The sequence below is a fragment of the Dipodomys merriami genome, unplaced genomic scaffold (assembly GCF_024711535.1).
Source record: "Dipodomys merriami isolate MVZ:Mamm:240054 unplaced genomic scaffold, mDipMer1.0.p SCAF_93, whole genome shotgun sequence".
NCBI classification, from domain to species: Eukaryota; Metazoa; Chordata; class Mammalia; order Rodentia; family Heteromyidae; genus Dipodomys; species Dipodomys merriami.
This window is the reverse complement of record NW_027206546.1, coordinates 1,186,766-1,200,363: the sequence shown is the minus strand read 5'-3', so window position 1 is coordinate 1,200,363 and position 13,598 is coordinate 1,186,766.

Below are 13,598 nucleotides of genomic sequence, written 5' to 3'. Positions count from 1 at the left end.
TGTGAAATGGATGTGGAAGTGCATACCTGTAATTCCAGGAAACAGATGCCTAGGCAGGAAAATAATCAAAGACATATACAGTGAAACTTTAGCTCCAAAAGAACCCCCCCCCAAAAAAAAAAAAAAAACAAAATAAAGGTATTATGTGAATGTGGTCTCTTTCAAATTATGAGATGTTTTTCCATTAATCTTTTCAGAGTACAGTTGAGCACAGGTAACTTTTTGGGTCTTTGTCCATCCCAGGAAAAAAGAAAGACAGAGGGGTCTGAGGAAAGGTAAGTGCGGTGCTTGCCCATTCTCCAGCCTCCCTCAGCCCGGGAGACAATCAGACACAGCGAGGAGCCAAGTCAAGTAGGAAGAAAACTCATTTATTAACAGAGAGCAGCCCTTTTTTTTTTTTTTTTTTTTTTTTTTTTTTAATTGGTCGTGGGGCTTGAACTCTGGGCCTGGACGCTGTCCCTCAGCTCTTCAGCTCAAGGCGAGCGCTCTACCGCTTCAGCTACAGCGCCACTTCCGGTTTTCTGGTGGTTTATTGGAGATTGGAGTCTCACGGTCTCTCCTGCCCGGGCTGGCTTAGAACCGCGATCCTCAGATCTCAGCCTCCTGAGTAGCTAGGATTACAGGCGTGAGCCACCAGCGCCCGGCTTGAGAGCAGCCCTTTTTAAAGCCAAAAAAAGTGGGTGGCATGGCAGGCGAGGAAGAGGAACCAATCACTCTCAAGGTCACACCCTATCATGCACCTAAGCTTTCACGGGCTGGTTAAGCACTGAACATAAGGTAAATTGGGCTCTGCCGACTCACCTCCCTCTCAGCGCCATCTTTACTGCCCATGTGCTCTGTAGTAACTAACTACAGTAGGGGAAATTACAGTGAAGGGGACTACTGTATAATTGTTTTGTGAAGAGGAACACGTATCTTAATAAAAGGTTATTTTCTGTGAAGAAAAACCATGCAAAATTCTTTTGCCTTTTTCTGAAACTCTACGACATTTCTCCCCTCCCAACTAACCATCTTCCCACCTGGGTGCTGGAAAGGACAAGCACTCCCAATCTATCTTAGCTGTGCCATCAAGTCTTTCCATGGCAACAATGTTTGTTAAGAAATGTATTCATTACCTTTCTCAGGTAATTGTAACCTCTCTGTATGGTATTTTCACAATTAAAAAGAAAAAGCTGCAGTACAAACATGATTTATTCCTCAACAATCAAGCTTCCTGTAGACTGTTTCACTCTTCCTATTTTGCTCCCAGATGCCCAGGAGACCTTGGTTTGAAGACATATTCTGTATTGTCAGGTGTGTGAGATAAATGACTTCCTTAGAAGAAAATGTGAATTTGAAGATTGAAATTGGGAAGGGAAATCAAACTCTTCTATCTTTTTTACTAAAGACCAGAAAACAATGGTAATGTGCTTACTTGCTGAGAGTAAGCAACTTTTGCCACCTGTGGTAATGAATTTCATTTTGATGCTGTTGTGAAATGTATCTGACATGTGTCCTGAACCCTAATTCTTTATTTTCTGAAAGCACCACCTATTCAGAAATTCTGATTTGTGCTGTGAATATTTATTTCCTGTAAAATGTAGTTGCTTGGATATTTTGATTTTGTGAAATCTTGGTTAGTTTGATATTGTTCTCTCATTTAAATTATAAGCAAGTAAAATCAATTGAACCTGATTAAATGAAGTTCTTTCTGCCCATTTACTCTGGTACAGATTTCTCTGATTTAGGAAATCTACATTTTAAGTCATTCTGGATGCCTAACTAGGTCTGTGTATGTGGATGAGTCAATAAGAATTGCAGACTTTGTCACATTGATTTTGGAGCAAAACCTTATAACTAGTAACTGGGCAATGATTCAAAAGACAGCAGAGTCTGAAGCCATGAGGCCTCCTGCCTGCATTCAGCTCCAAATCTCTTCTACAACACCCCTCACTTCCCATGCAGTGGTTTCTTTTGCTATCCAAAAAGGTTTATGGAGCTTCATCTTATGCTGGCCTCCTAGTATGCCAACATGCTGGGAGTCAAAGCAAGCAAGACAGACGTGACAGAGGCATTTTTTGGTCAGTTGTGGGGCCTGAACTCTGGGACTGGGCATTGTCCCTCAGCTCTTCAGTTCAAGTCTAAAACCGCTGATCTAAACAGCTGCATATATCAACTAGATTTAACAGACATCTATTGAATATTTCACCCAGCAGCATCAAAACACACGTTTTTCTCTGCAGCACATAGAACATTTTCCAAAATAGACCACATTTATATCCCAAAGCAATCTTGTCCAAATTCAGAAACATTGAAGTTATACCTTGCATTTGCTCACACCACAAGGGAATAAAATTAGAACTCAACACCAAAAACCACCAAAGAATGTCCTGTAACACATGGAGGCTGAACAATACACTGTTGAATCACCAGTGGGTCAGGGAAGAGATAAGAAAGGAAATTCAAATGTTCATGATATTCAACAAAAATGAGCACACAAATTACCAGCTCTTCTAGGACAGAGCAAAGGCAGTCCTAACAGGTGAGTTTATAGCTTTGAGTTCCTAATTGGAGAGATCAAAAACCAACAATTTAATGAAACATCTGAACCTCCTTGAAAAAGATCAGCAAGATAAACCCTAATCCAGGAGATTGAAATAAATAATTAAAATTAATTCAGAATTAAACTAATCAGGATCGAGGAAAACCATAGAAATAACAAACAAAATAAAGAGTTGGTTCTTCAACAAAATTAACAAAATTGACAGACCCTTAGCAAATCTTATCAGGAAAAGAAGAAAACTCACCCAAATAAATAAACTCAGAGATGAGAATGGAAACATCACAAGAAAAACAACCAAGATTCAGAACATTAAAAGGGAATACTTATCAAAACTATGCTAATAAGATTGAGAACATGGCAGAAATGGACCTTTTCATAGCAAATATTGACATGCCAAAACTAAACCAAGATGAGTTAAAACATTTGAACAGGACTTTATCAAACATTGAGAGAGAAAAGCCCAGGGCCAGAAAGATTTGCAGAAGAATTCTACAAGGCCTTTAAAGCAGAGCTCACACCAGTAGCTCTTCAATGAAATTGAAAGAGAAAGTTCACTACTGAACTCATTCTATGAAGACATCATAACCCTTATCCCAAAACCAGTCAGGGACTCATCAAAAAAGAGAACTATAGAACCTTTTCTTTGATGAACATCGATACTAAATTTTGGCCAATCAACTTCAACAATTTATGCAAAAAAAATCAAACACCACGATCAAACAGGATTCATTTCAGGGATGCAAAGCTGGGTCAATATATGCAAATCAATTCATAAAATTCATCACATCAACAAGACCAAGGATAAGAAGCACATGGTTATCACAATAGATGCAGAAAAGGCATTTGGCAAGATTCAACACCCATTGATAATGAAAACTCTGGAAAAACTAGGAATCCAGAGAACATTCCTCAATACAACAAAGGCTGTATATGACAAACCTACAGCCAGCATTATACTTAATGGTGAAAAGCTAAAGCCATTTCCTCTTAAATCAGGGAACGAGACAAGGATGACCACTCTCGCCACTCCTCTTCAATCTTGTATTAGAATGCCTATCTACAGCAATAAGATAAGATGCAAACATAAAATTGATCCAAATAGGGAAAGATGTTGTAAAACTCTCCCTCTTTGCAGATGGAATGATCTTGTATTTCAAGAATCCCACTGACTCCACTCCCAAATCATTCAAGCTTATTCAAACTTGGGCAAAGTAACAGGGTATAAAGTTAACCCTCAAAAATCAATGGCTTTTCTGTATACCAACAATGAGAAAAGTGTGGATGAAATCAAAAAAGCAATTCAATTCATAATAGATCCACAAAAAATAAACTACCTAGGAATTAACTTAACCAAACAAGTGAAGGACCTCTATGATGAAAACTTTAAAAACCTGAAAAAGGAAATCAAAACAGAACACAGAAAGTGGCAAAAAAAAAAAAAACTCCCATGCTCCTGCATTGGAAAGATCAACATCATGAAAATGGCAATACTTTCCAAGGCTATCTACAAATTCAATGCAATACCTATCTATATCCCAACTTCATTCTTCAAGGAATAGAAGAGACAATCCAAAAATTCATATGGAACAATAAAAGACCAAGGATAGCATAAAAGATCATTAACAGAAAGAAAAGTGCTGGAGGAATATCAATACCAAATTTCAAACTCTACTTCAACACCATAGTAATCAAAACAACTTGATAATGGCACAAGAAAGACCTCAGGACCAATGGAATAGAATTGAACCTACAGATATATAGCCATCTAATCTTTGATAAGGAACCTAAATAATTAGAATGGAAGAAAGACAGCCTCTTCAGTAAATGGTGCTGGCAAAATTGGTTAATCACTTGTAGAAAACTAAAGCTAGATTCTTATAAATCACCCTGCAAAAGAATCAACTCCAAATGGATGAAAGACCCCGGAGTCAAAGCAGACACTCTGAAAACATTAGAGTTCTCCTTGGCACAGCCCAAAATTTTCTTAATAGAGACCCAGAAACACAACAAATCAAAGAAAATTTGGGCAAATTGGATTGCATGAAATTGCAGAACTCCTGCAAGGCAAAGAACATAGCTAGCAAGATCACTAGAAAGCCCACGGATTGGGAGATGATCTTCAGTAGCCATACAATGGACAAGGGTCTTATATCTAAAATATACCTGGAACTCAAAAAATTAAATCCCCCAACAACAAATCCTCAGAGAAACAACTGCCCAATAAATAAGTGGCCTAAAGACTTAAAGAGAAACTTCTCTGAAGAAGAAAGAAGGATGGCCAATAGACACATGAAGAAATGCTCAACCTCCCTAGCCATAAAAGAAATGCAAATCCATACAACATTGAGATACCACCTCAGCCCAGTTAGAATAGCTATAATCAAGAACTCTAATAACAACAGATACTGGAGAAGATGGGGACAGAAGGGAATCTTATGGCATAGTTTGTGGGAGGTTCCTCAAAAAGACTCCAGATAGAGCTCCCCTATTTCCCAGCAATCCAACATTTGGGTATTTACCCAAATGATCACAAACAAGACCATACTAAAGCTACCAGCACAATTATTTTTATTGCAACATTATTTACCATAGATAAGTTATGGAACCAACCCAAATGCCCCTCATTAGATGAATGGATCTAGAAAATGTGGTATATATACACAATGCAATTCTATGCCTCTATCAGAAAGAATGTAATTGTCCCATTTGTTAGGAAATGGAAAGACTTGGAAAAAATTAAGTGAAGTAAGCCAGGCCCCAAAATATAGATCCCATGAATTCCCTTATTTGCAATAACTAGTATATTTTTGAGACAAGCAGAAAAGGTAAGATAAGTTCATGTTAGGTGAAATGAACCCCAAGATAAGTATTGAAATGTTTTTTTTTCTCTCTTGCAATTGTTTCTAACATATTTATAAGATTATTTCTTTGTTGCTTTGTATGTCCCTCCCCCATGGTATAACCCCTGCTTCCATTTTATTTCATATTGGAATAATTTGTGGAGGGAATGGGCAAAACCAACCTTTAAATAGGGATACGTCGGATCCATTGCAACAATGAGCTATACAAGTCTTTATGTCCAATAACGAACTTTACAACTTTTGCCAGGGGCGGGGTGTTGGGGGGTTGGAGAGGGGAGATCGGAAAGGATGAGAAGTGGAAACAGGAGGAGGCAACAATGCTTGATAAGAAATTTACTCATCACCTTACCCATATAATTGTAACCCCTCTGTACGGCATTTTGCGAAAAAAAAATTTAAAAAACGTTTGGCAGAATAATGTCAAAAAGTTTTTGACAGAATAATCATTTGTGTATCACCTAGAATCTGGATATGGTTAGTAACTCTAGAGGATTTTCTCATACTTTCAGAATTTTCGTAAACATACATAATAAGTCAAATGAGGTGTTTTATACCTATAATCCTAGCTACTCTGATAATGGAAATGTCGATATTTTCAGTTCAAGGTCAAGCTCGAGACCTCTAGCTCAATGTGTGTGCCAAAGTTTGGCTGTCATCCTACCTATGTTGGACATAAAACTAGGAAGTTCACTATCCAGGTAGCCTAGGAATAAGCAAATACAAGATTCTATCTCAAACACAAACAAAGCAAAAATTGCTGGATGTGGCATGGTTCAAGTGATCAGATGCCTGCCTGGCAAATGCAATTCTCTAAATCACTTCTCAGTGCAATTATCTTATGTTTTCTTCAAATAATCTTGTAGTGAAGGCAGAGAAGTGATTAAACCAGATCAATATGATAGGTGAAATGAACCCAAGAATAAGTATTGAAATGTTTTATTTTTTCTTGCTTACAATTGTTTCTAACATATTCATAAGATTTTTTCTTTGTACTGGGAATGCCTCGCTTCTTCATGGCTCACAGGCTGGTGTGCTCATGTGGACCCATTCGCCAATTATTCCTGCTATGCCCCGAGTTCAGATCCCAGCCCTGCCAAAAGATTCATCTTGATGTCAAAAGCAAATCGTTGCCCTGTTTTCCTTTCCTGTGCAACTACTGGGTTTCAGCTAGGATGGAGAATGCATGGGCCACACTATGGTCATGGGAGTAAGTTGTTATACATGTCAGCCGAGTTATACCTGTCATCATATACTCAAGCAAATACACAATACATCCATGAATAGCATACAAAATAAAGACAATAACTACACTTAATATACGATGCAGTCCACACACGGATGTGAATATACATCCCATGTTTCAATGACGCATTGAGGACTATTTTGGCCTCTGTGGGGCTCAATCTCAGTTCCTGGGAACAGCCCAGCTCCTTACTGGCTCACAGTCTGGTGTGATCTCTTGGACCCAATGGGCAGTTGGGCTTCCTAGGCCTCAAGTTCGAATCCCAGAACTGCCCAAAATTCACCCTGATGTGAGAAGCCAGACATTGCACCTGTTTTCATGTGCTGTGCAAATTCTGGGTCTCAGCTAGGATAGAGAAGGTATAGGCAACTCTACATTCATGAGAATAGGTTGTCATCCAGTTCACCACAGTTATATCTGTCAACCTATACTTAAGAAAATACACAATACATCAATGACTAAGACACAAAATAAAGAGAATGACTACACCAAACGCAAGTTGTTGCCCACTCATGTTTGGAAATATAGATCTTTTGTTTAATTATGAATTTATGACTACATTGGACCCCACAAGAACTCCATCACAGGTCCCAGGAATGGCCTACCTCCTTAGTGGTTCACAGGCTGGTGTGCTTACCATGACCCATTCACCAGTTGGGCCTGCTAGGCCTTGAGTTCAAATTCCAGCACTGCCAAAAGATTCATTCTAATGTGAAAAGCCTAGGGTTGCTCATGTTTTCCTGTTCTGTGAATGTCCTGAGTCTCATTGAGAATGGAAAATGCTATATAAGCAACTCAATAGCCATGGGAATAGGTTGTCATCCATGTAAGCACAGTTATATCTGTCACCATATTCAATAAAATGCACAATACATCCATGAATAAGATAAATAAAAAATGAATAAAAAGTGTAACTACACTGAATGCAAGATGCATACCACACCTGTAGGTAAAGAGAGATCCTATGTTTAAAAAAGGTGGGCTTGCTATTTTGTCCAGTGCTGGGGCTTCAAATCAGGCGCTAAACCAGGACTGACATTCTATTCTTCAAGGATGGTGAGCTTCCCCTTCCCCCTCAGTGCAACCGAGCTATCCAAACCTGAATTCAAATCCCAGCGCTCACAAAAGATTCATCCTGATGTCAGAAGCCAGTTGTTGCACACGTTTTCCTCTCCTGTGAAAGTCCTGAGTCTCAACCAAGAAGAGGAATTCTTCCTATAACCATAGGAACAGGTTTTCATCCATGTCAGCAAAGTTATACCTATCACCATATTTAGTAAAATACAGAATACCTCCATGAAATAGAGACAAAATAAGAAGTTCACCGAACACAAGATGCTGTACAAACATGTATGTCAATATACATCGTATGTTTACATTATGAATTCATGACTATAGTGGACCACCCTGGCAATCAATCTCAGATCCTGCGAATTGCTTAGCTCGTTAGTTGCTCACAGGTTAGTGTGTTCACCTTGACTTATTGGCCAATTGGTCCTACTTGGACCTGAGTTAAGATTCCAGCACTACCAACAAGTGGATCGTGGAGTAAGAAGCCAAGTGTGAAACTTACTTTCCTTTTCTCTGTATATCGTGGGTGATCCTGAGAATCGTGGCATGATGGAGAACATTTCTATAAATATAGATGCTCTGTGATAGCATGTCATCAGTGTAATAAATTTAAGGTGTTTCATCTTAGTACAATCAATGGTAAATAAATGAATAAAATAAAAAATACAAGAACAACCACACCAAACATGTATGGACTGAACATCTATAGGTAAGTATACATCTTATCTTTACAATGTATATAAATAGTATGTTTCCAGAGCTAGGGCTTGAATACAGGACTAGTGAACAGGCCTAACTTTCTTATCTTCAAATATGGTGATCTTTCCCTTCATCCACATTGCTGCAGATTTACCCAGATCCTGAGTTCAAATCCAAAGCCTGGAAGAATAAACAGCGTGAATTGCAAGCCAGGGAGCTAAATTTTTTTATTTTACTTTTCTCAATTTGGTGCTTGACCTCAGGTCGTGGCAACTCTGCCTCAGCTTTGATCACCCTAGGCTGGGTTGCAGCCACTAGATCTACAGCTCCTCCTGGGATCCTAGACCCTCAGGCCTTGCAAGGAAAGCAATAAACAGAAAAATATGGCCATTTTATGTTTTCTTCCTTTGCATGGTGACCCTCATGGGTCTGAATGACATTGTTGCAAAGGGTACTTCATCTTGCATTTCTGAAGGCTGCCAGACTATCAGGGATGCCATAGGCCCACGTGGCAACATAGGCCATGATTTCAAATCCCTGTCCTACACCAACCAATGGCAGGAGCTACTAAGAAAATGGTTCCCATCCATAGGATTAACAATGGAATGTTTTCAATGTCACGGTTGAATGAATTGATCATGAATGATGCTCCTATAAAATTAGACAGCATCATTTCAGGAGGTTGATTCATTTTATTTAATATTTATGAAGCATTGAAAGTATATTATTACGTAAAGGAACGCAATAATTTCAGGACACTGATTTCATTAATAGTTTAAGGATGAAAACAATTAATTACATTACATTAATTACATTAATTACATGGTGGCATAATTAATACCCAGGAATTGGAAGGAATGTAGTCTATATAACTGAATACTGTATAGACTTCTCTGACACTCTATAAAGATATATATTTATCAGCGTACTGCCATCTGCATGTCAGTCTCTTATTTTGGTCACCCCTGGAGCTTGATCTGAGGTCCTGGGAACAGCCTGTCAGCTCAATTTGCCCCAGGATGGCATGCTAACACTCACACATTCATGAATTGGGACTTGTAGGCTTGTGGGTATTGAGTTCAGATGCCAGCACTCCCAAAAATGAATCATGGAGTAAGAAGATGATGTGACATATGTTTTCCTTTTCTGTGAAAGTCCTGGGTGTCAGGTATGAAGTGGAATACATATGTAGACCTATATCCTGTGTAATCAATGTAATCAATTTTTTATGTTCCATAATAGTCAATAACATAAATGGTCAATACATGAATAAAACAACAAAATAAAATAACTACACTGAATGCAATATGGAGTCAACATATTTATATAAATATAAATCATATATGTAAATTGTACATGAATAGGATGTTTTCTAGTGTTGGAGATCTATTTTAGGCATAAGGAACAGACCTGAATTTCTTGACGTTAAGTAGGCCAGCTTCCCAATCCCACACAGTGCAACAGAGTTACCAAGAAATTGAGTTTCAATCCCAGTCCTGGCAGAAAAATGGTACCTTTGCAGTATGTGAGGCCCAATTCTTAAGCATTTCATTATGCCTCCATTTTATGAATGTGATTGTTTAACTGCTTAATAAAGAATTAACTAAAATCGATCAGTGTTCTATAATATAATTGTGTATAATTTTATCCTAGAATCATTCAAGAACTGCCCAACCATGACATACATCACATTCCATTGGTATTCATATGGAAAGAAATGAGTTCCTTAGGATCTCCAGCCATTTGGAGGTGGCAAGACCAGGATTCCAACTGTGAGCTCCAGTTCCCACCACTTCAACCTGGGGTTAGGGTACTCACCGGGCTGTCCAAGAATATCAGCAAGACCAATGATTAGACAGGTACTAGTTGCTCTCAGCAGTCCTCCTTGATACTTACAAGGCTGTGATGGGAGAATCATGGTCAAAGTCATCCTAGTCAGGAAAGACCTTGAGACCTCTGTCCAACTTCAGTGCCAACAAAGCCAGAAGCCCAGGGCTCCAGTGGGAAGGGCGAGCCTTGAGCAAAAGCAGTGCACAGACTGGGCCAGATCCTGAGTTCAAGGTCTGGGTCTGGCAACAAACAGACATAGAGAACAATCTGTGCAGCCATCCAGCTAAAGCAGGTCACCATCTCATCTCCAACTGAATTGGACATTGTTCCCTCAGAAAAGGGCTGGGGGAGCTGCTATCTTCTTGACTCCGCCCATGCTGCTTGCATCACAGAATTCTGGCCACACCCCCATTCTTTCATGGTTCTATCTGACCAATGGGATACAAGAATGGGATCACGCCCCCATTCCATGCTGCCTAGTAGCACCTGGGATTCCCTCTGTTAGTTTACAACACTACCAGCAGTTGAGGAAGGTAGATGTGGCTGAGTGGTGAGAAAGAGACTCAAGCAACTTTGAAGTATAGTAGGAAATTGAGATGCCTGACCACACCCTCGCTCCTTCCTCACTTTTCCAAGTTGCAGGATTTCAAACCTCAGGCAATGGTGCACTGCCAGCCCGCCTAAAGCCCTGACCTGGTCCCTGGCCCTGGTTCTCTGCTCTTGGCCCATGTGTTTGCAATGCCGCTGCCATTGCTGCTTGCTCCACCTGGAGCAGCCTCCAGCAGCTTTTCTCAGCAGCACAGGTGAGTGGCTGTCCCCAAATCACCACTACCTGGGAGTAGACACCCCTCTGGGGGGACCAAGACCCCCTACTTGTTTTCTCACCCTGGCTCTGAGGAGCCACCTTTCTGTCTTGGGCATTTCTGAAATAGAAACTCCATATATGTTCTTGTTGGACTGGATAGAGGTCCTCCTATCTGGGACAGGTATGCTCCACCTGGTCCTCTGTAGTTGGGATGGTAAACATGTAGCACCATGCTCAGTCATCGATTTAGATGGATTATCCCAAACTTTGAGTCCACAGCAGCGGATTCTTGACCACAGGTGAAGCTCTGGGTAGGGCCACAACCATCAGACCTCATTCTCCTCACAGGACAGTTTTGAGGAAACAAGGGATTTATAGAGAGGGAATCTCTGGAGCATGGCTTGGCATGGAAGGAGTGGCATTCAGAGAAGGTTCTCTGCAATTCTGTGAGCAAATGACAGGAAGATACCTACAAAGGGCTCTGGTGGGGCCAGTTATTAATCATGCAACAGTTGAGGATTTTGAAACAAACCATGGCTCTGTTTCATCATTACCCTATCCCCATGAGGAAGGGGATCCTAAACTGTTGAATTCGGCATCTGGGGAAACCGAGGCACAGAGAAGTCAGGTGATTTCCTTATGACTTCAACTTCACAGGAAGCTCAGCCTGACTTCACTACCATGCTCCCTAGGACAATGGGTGCTATTCAATCCACTTCTTGTAGTAGGAAGTCCACTTCTTGTCAGTTGTGGGGTTTGAACCCTAGACATGGGCACTGTTCCTGAGCTCCTCAGCAAAAGGCTAGTGCTCTACCACGTGAGCCCACAGCACAACTTCTGGTTTTCTGGTGGTTCTTTGGAAATAAAAGTCTCAAAGACGTTCCTCTGGGGGCTTGCTATGAACCATGATCCTCATATGTCAGCCTCCAGTGTAGTTAGGATTAGAGTTCTGAGCCACGGGCACTCAACTTAAATTTAATTCTGACTTCTCTCTCTCTCTCTCTTTTACAAACACTGGATGAGTAGGTACTGGAGGAGGGGGTCCAGCATGCCCATGTGGCTGGAATCCAAGTTAACCCTCTCATTCTGGAGGTGGGCTGTGGGTCAGGAGCTGTCTTGCTCAGCCTGTTGAAACAGCTCCCTGAGGTAAGCCCCACTATTCCTTGGCTAGACCATTAAATTCATTGTCCATCCAGCCTTACTGGACTTATTGAATTGTATTGCATTCTACATCATTTTCTAGCACCTGGCCAAACTTATGATACATAGTTACTGAGTGAAAATGTAATGCCTTCTTAAGAAAGTCATTTAGGGCTATGGGAATGTGGCTTCATGGTATGGTGATTGCCTAGCATGCATGAAACCCTGGGTTCAATTCATCAGTAACACAGAAAAAAGAAAAACACTAGAAGGAATGCTGTGGTAGAGTGCTAAAAAAGCTCAGGAATAATTCCCTACCCCTGAGTTTAAGCTCCAGGACTGGCAAAAAATTAGTAAATGGAAAATAAAGAACCCATACTTGAAATATATAATTGCTACTTCCATACTAACACCTAATAATAGCCCCTAAATCATGTATTTTACTTATGTTTAGGATACTGTGTTGAAAAAAGTTTTGTTCATTAAGTCACAGCAATTAATGCCAGGAATGTGCTAGATGTCAGCTGAAGATTAATTCTGGAAATTCAAGGATTCAAGGATTGTGTGTCATCACTGATATTCACAAAGTGAAAAGTAGTCTAAGTGTGATTTTGAAATCTTTTTGATCAGTTTTGGCATCAAAAAGGCAGAGGCTAATTAATAGTTGTGACAGAAAATAAGGAGTAACTCCAGATGGAAGGAAAAAATGATAGTAAATACGGTATACCAGAAACTGGTCTAGAGAGTCATTTTTGGTTATTGAATAACTACTTGTCAACTAGGCTTTTGCTCATTGCCTTTATCATTCTAAATCTCTTAGGCTAGTTCTTAATCTCTGCGTGAAAAATGTTTCTCCTTTTTTTTACTTGTGTGCCTTTTTTTCTCTTCTTTCTTTTTTAATTTTTTTTATTTTTTTAATTTTAATTTTTTGTGAACATACTGTACAGAGGGGTTACAATTACATGGACAAGATAATGAGTACATTTATCAATCATTGCAACCTCCTCCTTTGTTTACCCTTCACACCCCTTCCAAGACTCTCCCCACCCCCTAACCCAACCGCCCCACGCCGCACCAAAGTTGTAAAGTTCATTTTTGACATGACAACTTCTACTTATCATAGTTGCATCGGGTCCACCTGTATCCTTAAACGACTTGTTTTTCCACATCTCCTCCACAAATTATACCGTCATCAAATATAGTGAAAGCACGGGTTGTACATTGGGGGAGGACATACAAAGCAACAAAGATATAATCTTATAAATGAGTTAGAAACAAATTCATGAAAGAAAAAAACATTTAAATACATATTAAGGATTCTTTTTCTTAACATCACATTATCTGACCTTTCCTGCTTGACTCATACATATATTAGATATTGCAAATAAGGGAAACCATGGGACCTTT